This window comes from Sorghum bicolor, chromosome 3, assembly GCF_000003195.3.
Source record: "Sorghum bicolor cultivar BTx623 chromosome 3, Sorghum_bicolor_NCBIv3, whole genome shotgun sequence".
In the NCBI taxonomy this organism is placed as follows: Eukaryota; Viridiplantae; Streptophyta; class Magnoliopsida; order Poales; family Poaceae; genus Sorghum; species Sorghum bicolor.
In genome coordinates this window covers 36,485,629-36,494,536 of record NC_012872.2, presented here as the reverse complement: position 1 = coordinate 36,494,536, position 8,908 = coordinate 36,485,629, and positions in this window count along the sequence as shown.

Sequence of the window (8,908 nt, the reverse complement as noted above, 5' to 3'; positions counted from 1 at the left end):
GGTTCTGCCGATGATGACATCAAGGAGATAGAAGCAGCCAACCAAATTCGGCTACGCGCTATATCGACAATCCAGACGCTGCTTAACACATAGAGTTTCCATCGGCATTGTATCTGCGCTTTCCTGCTTCCTCAGCTTTTAGTCTAGCCGATAGGACTGTTATCGGCGCCTAAACTTTTGAAATACCAAGTCTTGTCCCCAAGCATTTGGATCCAGCCGATAGGAGTGTTATCGGCACCTAAACTTCTATGCATCGACCCATATACTGGGGTAGTACTTCTTTAAATATTTGCCGTTTAATACTCTGGGAAATTCAATTCCTTCGAGGGTTTCTAGAATGTAGGCATTACCAGGAGCCGATCGACTTATCCGATAAGGACCCTCCCAATTAGGAGACCACTTTCCAAACTTCGAACTTTTGGTCCCAATTGGTAAAATTAATTTCCATACCAAATCCCCATCGGCAAACTCTTTAGCCTTCACTTTCTTATCATACCATCTAGCAACTCTCTTCTTATTTTCTTGTATACTTATTAAAGCTTTTAACCAATGCCCTGCTAGATCGTCCAATTCATCGGTCATCAAAGTGGCATAACCATCGGAAGTTAATTGATCTTGAAAAGATAATCGCCTAGATCCAGCCTTAATTTCCCAAGGCAACACTGCATCATGTCCATACACCAATTGATAGGGTGATACCTTGGTCGATCCATGACAAGCCATCCGATAAGACCACAATGCTTCATTTAATAATGTATGCCACCGCTTAGGATTTTCTTCAATCTTTCGTTTAATAAGCTTGATAATACCTTTGTTAGACGCTTCAGCCTGCCCATTGGCTTGAGCATAATAAGGAGAAGAATTCAACACTTTAATTCCCATACCGATTGCGAATTCATCGAACTCCCCCGATGTGAACATGGTGCCCTGATCGGTAGTAATCGTTTGGGGAATCCCAAATCGGTAAATAATATGCTCCTTCACAAAATCAATCATATTGGCCGATGTGACTTTCTTCAAAGGAATAGCTTCAACCCACTTAGTGAAATAGTCAGTGGCAACTAGAATGAACTTATGCCCTTTGCTAGATGGTGGATAAATCTGGCCGATCAGATCGATGGCCCATCCCCGGAACGGCCAAGGCTTTATTATAGGATTCATAGCCGATGCAGGTGCTCTCTGGATATTACCAAACTTTTGACAACCTTGACATCCCTTGAAATATTTAAAACAATCTTCAAGTATGGTTGGCCAAAAATATCCATTCCTTCGAATCATCCACTTCATCTTAAAAGCTGACTGATGCGCTCCACACACTCCTTCATGGATTTCCCCCATCAAACTTCTAGCTTCATCATCACCCAAGCATCGGAGAAGAATTCCGTCGATAGTCCGATAATACAATTCATTTTCAAGGAGCACATACTTGGTTGCTTGAAATCGAACCCGTCTTTCAACTTTTTTGGATGGATCTTTTAGATAATCAATAATTTCTTTCCTCCAATCACCGGCACCGACTGCCGATGTCGCATTAATCATTGGCTGATATCCCGAGGCATGCTGAGCTAACCGATTAGCGTCTTCATTATGCAATCGGGGAACATGCTCCAATCGGAAATCCTTGAATTCCTTTAACAGTTGCATACTTCTCTCGAAATAAGTTATGAGAACTTCACTTCGGCATTCATAGCTTCCGGCCAATTGATTTATAACCAACATAGAATCCCCGAATATTTCAACAGCATCAGCACGAACTTCTCTTAACAACTCCAATCCCTTGATCAGAGCCTGATACTCAGCCTGATTATTTGTTGATGTGGCAACAATCAGCAAGGATAACTCATACTTCCTCCCCTTAGGGGAAACTAATACAATGTCGATTCCTGCCCCCCGGTCACAGGTAGATCCATCAAAGAAGAGCGTCCAGGGTACGATTTCCAAGGTTTCCACTAGACCGCAATGCTGAGTCACAAAATCGGCCATAATCTGCCCTTTGACTGCCTTAGCCGATTCGTAACGCAAATCGAACTCTGACAGCGCTAAAATCCATTTACCGATCCTACCACTCATAATCGGCATAGATAGCATGTATCGGACCACGTCATCTTTGCAAACAACAGTGCATTCGGCTGATAACAGGTAATGTCTCAGCTTGATACATGAAAAATATAAGCATAAGCATAGTTTCTCAATGGCCGAATACCTGGTTTCAGCATCAATCAACCTCCTACTCAAATAATAAATTACCCTTTCTTTCCCTTCAAATTCTTGAACTAAAGCTGAACCAATAACCGATCCATCGGTAGTTAAATACAATCTGAAGGGCTTCCCTTGTTGAGGTGGAACTAGAACTGGAGGATTTACTAGATACTTCTTGATTTCATCCAGAGCCAACTGCTGTTCTTCTCCCCAAATAAACTCTTGATCGGCTTTCAATTTAAGAAGAGGACTGAAAGCACGAATCCTACTAGACAAATTCGATATAAATCTCCTGATAAAATTTACCTTGCCGATCAAGGATTGGAGCTCGGTTTTGTTGGTAGGGGCCACTATTTTATTGATGGCATCAATAGATCTTCGACTAATTTCAATACCCCTCTGATGTACCATGAAAAAAAGAAACTGCCCTGCCGATACACCAAATGCACACTTGTTGGGATTCATCTTCAATCCATGCTTCCTTGTGCACTCTAACACTTTTTGTAAATCGGCAAGATGCTTCGAGAAATCTCCAGACTTAACCACCACATCATCAATATAAATCTCCACGAGCTTGCCGATGAACTCATGAAATATAAAATTCATAGCCCTTTGATAAGTAGCACTAGCATTCTTCAATCCAAAAGTCATGACAATCCATTCAAATAGCCCAACATGACCAGGACACCTGAATGCGGTTTTTGGAATATCCTCCTCCGTCATGAATATTTGATTGTAACCTGCATTACCATCCATGAAGCTGATGACCCGATGACCAGCCGCAGCATCAACCAGTAGATCGGCGACAGGCAATGGGTATCCATCCATTGGCGTAGCTTTATTGAGATTCCTGAAATCAATGCACACCCGAAGCTTCCCGTTCTTCTTGTAAACCGGAACAACATTGGAAATCCACTCGGCATACCGACACTGCCGAATAAACTTAGCTTCAATAAGTTTGGTGATTTCGGCCTTAATATCAGGTAGAATGTTAGGATTACATCGGCGGGCTGGTTGCTGATGTGGCCGAAATCCAGACTTGATGGGTAACCGATGTTCAACAATTGATCGGTCTAAACCAGGCATCTCGGTATAATCCCAAGCAAAGCAATCTTTATATTCCTTTAACAAACTAGTCAATTGTTGCTTACTCTCAGGATCTAATTTAGCACTAATAAAAGTAGGCCTAGGCTTATCACCACTACCTATATCTACTTCTACCAAATCATCGGCCGATGTGAATCCCTGGCCTAATTTTCCATCATCGGCGAATCTATCCATTAAAAACCGTCGTCAGAACCGACTGCTTGGATCGGTGGAATCTCATAATCGGCAACTTTAAGAAAATCTTTCTCCCAAACTTCTCCTGAAATGCACCTGGTCCTTTCGTAAGTATCCGCTTCTGCCAATGCGATAACATAAGAAGAATCTCCTGGGACAATCTCAATCTTGTCACCTACCCACTGAACCAAGCATTGATGCATTGTAGATGGGATACAACAATTGGCATGAATCCAATCTCTTCCCAATAATAAGTTGTAAGCACCTTTTCCGCTGATCACGAAAAAAGTTGTCGGCAAGGTTTTGCTGCCGATGGTCAACTCTGCACATATCGCCCCCTTGACTGGAGACACGTTTCCTTCAAAGTCTTTGAGCATCATATCGGTCTTGGTCAAATCTTGATCCCCTTTCCCAAGCTTCCGATATACTGCATACGGCATAATATTAATAGCAGCTCCACCATCAACTAGGATCTTGGTCATTGGCTGCCCATCAACCCTTCCTTTGAGGAACAGAGCTTTAAGATGCTGCCTCTCGTCATCGGCAGGTTTCTCAAAGATAGCCGTCATCGGATCCAGAGCCAACTGAGCTATCTGATCAGAAAATTCCAACTCATCATCACTGGCTGGTGCAAGAAACTCCATCGGCAACATGAAGACCATGTTGACGCCTGCCGATGGACCTTCCCTCTTAGTGTCTGACGGCTGCCGACTTCCAGAGTTCTCTCCCTTGTTTAGCTCTTCTTGCCTTTCACGTTGCAATCTCCTTTTCCGTGTCTTGGTTAATCCTCCAGGGCACCATGGATGAAGTGGCCTTTGCCTTGCCGTCGGGCGTCGGTTCTCCCTTGACTCCATACGATGCGTGTTAGCATCCCTGCAAAATATGAATTCATCGGGAACCCGCGCATCAGCCATTTCCTCGAGCTCTTCTTGGTTCTTGGGAAAATACTGGACACGGTCACTAAGTCTGTCGTGCCCACTAAATCTGCCCCCCAGCCGGTCATGAACTGACACCCTTCCTCTGATCGGCCCATTAAATCGCCGTTCATCATCATGATAATGCCGATCGATCCTATCGTACCGATCATAACCGTTGCACTCAGGGCAGTCTCTGACAGTAGGAAGCTTGATATTTTCCTCCCAACAATGGATGAAGAATGGACAATTCCAATGATCCCTGTGCCGATTCCACTCCTATCGGCGTCTTTCTTCTTCCCGTCGATAATCTTCCTGCTGGCGCCGATACCGATCTTCCTGTTGTTGCCATTTTTCTCGAGGCCTTCTATGAGTTATGACGATACCAGATCGAGGAGGCCTTCCTGAGCTAGTTCCTTCCTGGACCAAGCCCTTACTTCTTGCATCGGCAGTAGTAACTTGATACTGAGGATCTACCGATGCACTCTTCTCAGCTGTCTCCGATGTTAAGACCTTAGCCTTCCCTTTAGCATCCAACATGTTTGTCGGGAAAGGATGTTGGTCTATCTTCATCGGCTTCTGGGCTTTGGAACTGTCAAACTTGATTCTCCCTGACTCTATAGCCGATTGCAGCTACTGTCTGAATACTTTGCACTCGTTGGTGTCATGGGAAGTTGCATTATGCCACTTGCAATATCTCATCTTCTTCAACTCTTCTGCCGATGGGATCACATGGTTAGGTGACAGTTTGATCTGACCTTCCTGAAGTAGAAAGTCAAATATCCTATCAGCCTTAGCGGTGTCAAAAGCAAACTTCTCTGGTTCCTTCTGCCCAAAAGGACAAGACATCGGCTTCTTGTTTTTTACCCACTCTGCCAAGCCGATTACTGGTTCTTCATCAGAATCTGAGCTTGTTGCTTCATCGACAAATGACACTTTCCTATTCCATGCTCTTTTAGGCTCGAAAGGCTTGATGTCTTGATCAGAAATCCTCTGCACCAAATGACTTAAACTTTCGAACTCCTGAGAGGCATACTTATCCCTGATATGTGGCAACAAACCCTGGAAAGCCAAATCGGCTAGCTGCCGATCATCCAGAACCAAGCTATAGCATTTATTCTTGACCTCTCGTATCCTCTGCACAAATCCCTCAACCGACTCATCATTACGTTGCCTCAACTTGACCAAGTCGGTGATCTTCTTCTCATGAACCCCCGAGAAGAAGTATTTGTGGAATTGCTTCTCTAGATCGGCCCAAGTAATTACTGAGTTGGGAGGTAATGATATGAACCAAGTAAAGGCCGATCCAGACAATGATGATGAAAATAGACGAACCCTCAATTCGTCCCTGTTACCAGCCTCTCCACATTGAATGATGAACCTGTTGACATGCTCCATGGTTGACGTGTCGTCCTGCCCGGAAAACTTTGTAAAATCCGGTACCTTGTACCGATGTGGAAGCGGGATCAAATCATACGCGGGAGGATACGGTGTCCGATAAGAATAAGTGTTGACTTTGGGTTTTATCCCAAATTGTTCCCTCATTACTTCAGCAATCTTGTCGGCCCAATATGCATCGGCATCTTGCCGATGAGGCGGCTGCGGATCTGGCACTTGGTGGCGAACCTCCACGTGTCTGTTCGGGACGTGATCTGCACGGAACATTGTATTGATCACCTGTCCTCCAATCTGCGGACCTCTAAACTGCTGTCCACCGATTGGCTGTCCTCCGAGTTGCTGTCCAAAATTCATTGGCTGGTTGGGAATCCCCTGACCTTGGAACCCGGGATAGACCTGCCCTTGCTGGAACCCTGTGGTCTGGTAACTCTGCTGGGGCGATTGTGGAAAGGCTTGCTGTCCAAGCCATCCATTATTAGCGTTCATCGGCATAGGTGCTGCCGATGATTGGTAATTGGGTACCGTCGTTGAATTGACATACCCCGACTGGGCCATAGACCTCTGTTGCATCAGCATTGACTCTGCCGATGCGTTGGGCATCTGGAACATTGAATCTTGAGGATTTCCAGTGTGAGGCCTTGCAGTAGTAGTTGTGGTATACCGAGGACTCTAGTTCTCCGGCGCATTGGGAGGTGCCGATGTCATAGGAGTTTTGCCCCTCATGTCAGTTATTTGTGATGTTCCCGGTGTCAACTCTAGAGGCATACCGTAACCCCACCAGTTGGGAGGAAGAGTCAACCCTGACATTGCCGATGCCAACATATCTGTTGTCAGTTTATGCTGCCCAACTGAAATTTGTGGGTTGGTTGTCATCGGCATAGATAGTGCACCAGTAGTCCCCGATGTACTTGGAGGGACGACAGATTGTGCACTTGCAGTCGTCAAGGCAGCCGATGGAGCCGTGACCTCTAGTGCCATTGGCTGATGATGGGAAGGGCCCACATAATCTGGTGGGATTTGTCCTTCCTTGAAAGTTCTTGCCACGGCATTGAAAACCGTATTAGACAGTACACCAGCTTGGTTAATCAACGCTCGATTGATGGCATTGTCAACCATATCTTGAAGCTTGCCAGGATTGGCGTCAAAGGTAACCTACCGTGGTGCCGGCAGTGCATCTTTCTGGACCACTTCGCCGCTCCTGTTTATGCTGAAAGACCTCAGGCATTGCTGCTTGAACTCTTCCATGGCTTGGGCAATAGCTTGCTTCTGCTCATCCTTGAGGTTGGCCTCCGTCACGGGGATGACGTTCTCTTGATCGAGGTCAGAGATCGACATGTTGATCTGGATCTTGAATCCTGTCCCACTGGGCTTGCCAAAAGATGTGTTGATGCAAAACTGATCTGCAAACACAAAGGGCTAATACTCGGTTCAAACGTTAAGGCGTGCCAGCCGATTTGACCTTGCTATCGGCAAAGGTGATAACTCGAATACTTTAGTCCTGACAACAGCGATGCGCCCGGATGTCACGGCTAAGAGGTACTCACGCGGAACTTGAGAACACGCCGAGCTTAAGTCGACGAATTCCTAAGAACTCGTAACAAAAGGAAAAAGTATGAAGAAGTCGTTGAAAAGTAAATGCTGGAATATGAGTAAAAATGTGTGTTTGATTTCGTGATTGATTTTTTATTACAAGGCCCTAGGGTCTATATTTATACCCTGCTCAAAGAGCTACAACCAGACACGATTAGAATTCGAATTCCAAATTACATGGAATCCGTATACAAAACGATGCAAATAATTAAGGAAATAACAAAACTATCCCTCGTGACAAACCGAAACTCCTCCACATAACGACCGGCAGCTTCCGGACTCCCTCTTTGCATCATCGGCAGACCCTTTGCCATAGTCATCGGCAGACTTTCTTATCTAGCTATCGGCACCATATTACTGCCTGTGGACTTAGTCACGTTCAACTTCTCCCTCATCGGCAACCATTCTCATCGGCAACCCACTTTGTAAACATCGTACTGCCACCTTATCCTGCCATCCTAGACACGTGCCCAAAAACGGTGTCAACAGGTCTATATAAAAAGTTTAGATCTTGATCAAATCGAACAACTTGGTATTCAAATGTTTTTTATTTTAAGAAATTTAGTTTGTCATTTGACCATGTTTGACCAGAACCCGTCTTGGATTTTAAACACATGTGCCTAGGATTAGCTAAAATTTATTCAAATGGAAAAAATAGATAATGTATCAAATGTAGATCATGATGATCTCTAACAACTTTGTACTCAAAATTGTTTCATCTGAAGTCATCAAATAAGTCATTTGATCAAGTTTGAAGCACTCAATTTTGAATTTTGAAAGAATTCATAGCCACGCACTGGTTTTCGGAACCCTAGATGGTCTCGACTAGAAAAGTCATGAATAACAAAATTGTTCCACTAATCAAGATCTACATTTAATAGAGACCATTTTGCATTTGACAAAGTGTTAGGAAGGTGTAGTTGAAAATCCACAATTCTCACATATAGTTTCATATAGTTTATGTGAGATTCAAGATTTAGTGAGTATTGTTTACTTAAACTTTGTCAAATGGAAAAATGGTCTATATATAAAGTTTGGATCTTGATGATCTCTAACAACTTGGTATTCAAATGTTTTTCATTTTAAGTAATTTAGTTTGTCATTTGACCAAGTTTGACCAAAACGTGTCTCGGATTTTAAACACATGTGCCTAAGAGTGGCTAAAATTTATCCAAATGGAAAAATGGACAATGTATCAAATGTTTATCTTGATGATTTCTAACAACTTTGAATTCAAAATTGTTTCATTTGAAGTCATCAAATGGGTCATTTGACCAAGTTTGAAGCACTCAGTTTTGAATTTTGAAAGATTTCATAGCCACGCATCGATTTTCGGAACCCTAGATGGTCTCGACTGGAAAAGTCATGAATACCAATATTGCTCCACTGATCAAGATCTACATTTAATATAGAGACCATTTTTGCATTTGACAAAGTGTTGGGAAGGTGTAGTTGAAAATCCACAATTCTCACATATCATTTCGTATAGTTTATGTGAGATTAAAGATTTAGTGAGTATTGTTTAC